Source organism: Populus euphratica, unplaced genomic scaffold, assembly GCF_000495115.2.
Source record: "Populus euphratica unplaced genomic scaffold, PopEup_1.0 scaffold806.1, whole genome shotgun sequence".
Lineage (NCBI taxonomy): Eukaryota > Viridiplantae > Streptophyta > Magnoliopsida > Malpighiales > Salicaceae > Populus > Populus euphratica.
Window position 1 is genome coordinate 72070 of NW_011500669.1, and position 2802 is coordinate 74871.

Sequence of the window (2802 nt, forward strand, 5' to 3'; positions counted from 1 at the left end):
GAAGGCCCAAACACGGCCACTTCCATCTACAGCTTGAAAATCTACAGCATGACCACCACCATTAAAAGATGGAAGAGAGCTGAGAAACCCAGTCGGCACTGAGAGTCTCTTTTTAATATAAGTCTTCCTGAGTACCTTTGAGAATCTCGCCATTTATCAAGACCAAGTGACTGACCAAAGGGACAGCTGGAGAGGATTAAGATTTTGAGTGCTGTGTGAGTTGAGCATAATAAGCATCTATTTGTAATGCTGGCGATGGCGAACATCCGTAATTAGGTAAGATAAAGCAAGATGCGGATTAATTCCGAGGTGTTTGGTGGGTTTTTTTTTTTTTTTTCCTCGACTCAAGTCAATGTAACGGGGGTGTTAATTTACATATATTTTGGAAATTCAAATGCTTGGAGGAGTTCTTAAATTTAGTATATTACAGAAATGTGTTTTTATTTTATTTTTTAGTGTAATACTGATAGAATATTCGGGTAGTGTTATGGAATACTCTCATGACATATCAAAGATAAAATATAAAACCCGTTTTTAAGTGAGAAAATATAAAGACCATTGGATTTTTTATTTTTATTATCCGAGTGTTTTTTTTTTCTCTACTTGAGCGTTACACTTTTTATTTTTATTTAAGCATATAGTTTTTGTTTTTATTATTAGACGAGTGCTCATATTTTAAAAGTTTATTAATTAAGTGTTTCCAATTTCAAAAGCTAAAAAATTTTCATTTAGTATTTTTACGTAGATTATATTTGAGAAAATTAAAAATTAAAACAACAAAGTGCTTAGTGGTGAGACCACAATAGTAATATCAAGCTAGATGTGTTTTCTCACTGTAAATTGAATCCATCCCTTGGAGCATGCAATTAATTTGAACAAAATGAAGCTGAATTGTATTAATAAGTCATATAAAAAAAGTAAAAATGAGAGAGACCAATCACACTTACTTTTAAACAAAAGACAAATTTTTTATTTTATTTTTTAGCATCTTTCTGCCGTAACCAAATGCGACAAAACCTGTTGCGTTATGGTCCAGCGACTGGAGCACAGGAGTTAGCCGTATACCCTCCCAGACTTCTATTAGTAGAATATTCCTGTTGGTTTTCTCATGGCATGAATGATTGGGACAGTTATACAGCGTTTTTTTTTTGTAACCAACTCCTTTCAAGACAAGCACACAGGACTTCTATGAGAGTTTGATGCTTCCTAACACGCTTTTATTTGTAGACACGCTTCTCTATATATCCTGTTAGCAAATAAAAGCGTGTTAGGAAGCATCCAACTCTCGAGATCATTTAGGAAAAATAAAAGCGTTCGTGTTATCTACAAATCGCATACAAATAATTAATTAACCAGTCATTAAGCTTCGGTCATGCTGTTCAATTTAAATAATTGCGATATGGGTGCTGACATATATATATTTGCTGTTGTAATTATATTGTTATATACAATCTTATACGCCTAATATTATCGAAGTGTATTGTTTTGATACTGTATTGCAATATTTTATTTTTGATATATTGCAAAATCTGATAACTATAAACATTGTTTCTTTATCTTAATTCTATGTATAATCTATTTACTGAGAAAATGTGATATTGAGATTCGGTGATTGTGTATAGATTTTGTATGAAAACTCGATCCGATATAAATTAAAATAATTTTTTTTAAAATGATACTCTATGCATGCACAAATAGATATAATTAATATGATTAATTTGACTGAACTGTTTATTTAACTAATTCATTGTTTATGAACTCATACGGTATTTTTTAAGATACAAACCTTTTTTGTTAATATAAAAATATTTCAAAATTAAAGTTCATGCACAAGCTGGAACTACTCACTCAATTTTTAATGCATGTTCGAGGAGATTTGCGTGCATAATTTATTAATATTTTTAAAAAATATTTTTAAAATATAAAAATAAACAATTTTTTAGTCAGTGTAACATGGTGTTTACATTTATTTTAAAAATTCAAGTGCTTGGTGGGGTTTTTAAAATTAATTAATTTAAAAAAAATTATATATTTAAATTATTTTGATATATATGTTATGGTAAAAATAAATTTTAAAGAATAAAAATGCTTGAGATGCGACACTTGATCATTTCATTCTTTATTTGTGTTTTTTATTTGTGAGATGATACCTCAAATAACCCAAGCTTTATTCTTTTCTTTTGGAGTTATCATGCTGCTTTTCTTCAAAAGATTTTGTTGGTTACATTGGAGTTACATAGCATTATAAGGCTGAGCGATTGGAAACATGAACCCTAGCTCCCTGCGCATAATCCCACCACATGAGCAAATAATGAAGTTTTGTGTTTCTTCATTTTTTTCCCTGTGAATTCTCATGCTGCTTTTCTTCAAAAGATTTTGTTGTTGTGCTTTTCTTCGAAGCCTGTTGACAAGTTGATTCTTTAGTGGATAGTTCCATGTTCCAATTCAACAAAAACCTGGCTTAGTTAGTTCTAAGAACAACAAGTTGACAAGTAAATCCTTAATAGACAAGATTTTTTTTTATTTAAAAAAAAGAAACTATTTTGTGGGCGGGTGGCTGAGATCACTATTACATAGGAAAGGGCGTCATATGCCTCCCACCGCGTCAACTGGAGCGGCGAGACTTTTTTCATTGTTCGGGGGGGCGGGCTTCTTCTCCCACGTAGGATAGCTCAACTACTTCTTTTACAAGTTTTCAAAACATCTAATAACAAGTAGATTTTGTGTCGTATTTAAGTTTAATGAAAGACTAGCTAGTTCTGATTCTATTATTTGCATTTGCAAACTTTGAACTACGTTTAT

The 2802-nt window shown here is 31.1% G+C and overlaps 1 protein-coding gene across 13 annotated transcripts in view; it reads right to left on the bottom strand.

Moving 5' to 3' along the window:
• The window catches only part of LOC105115916 (uncharacterized), a 32242-nt gene that overhangs the window by 12259 nt on the left and 17181 nt on the right, over positions 1-2802 (bottom strand). The window lies entirely within an intron of this gene.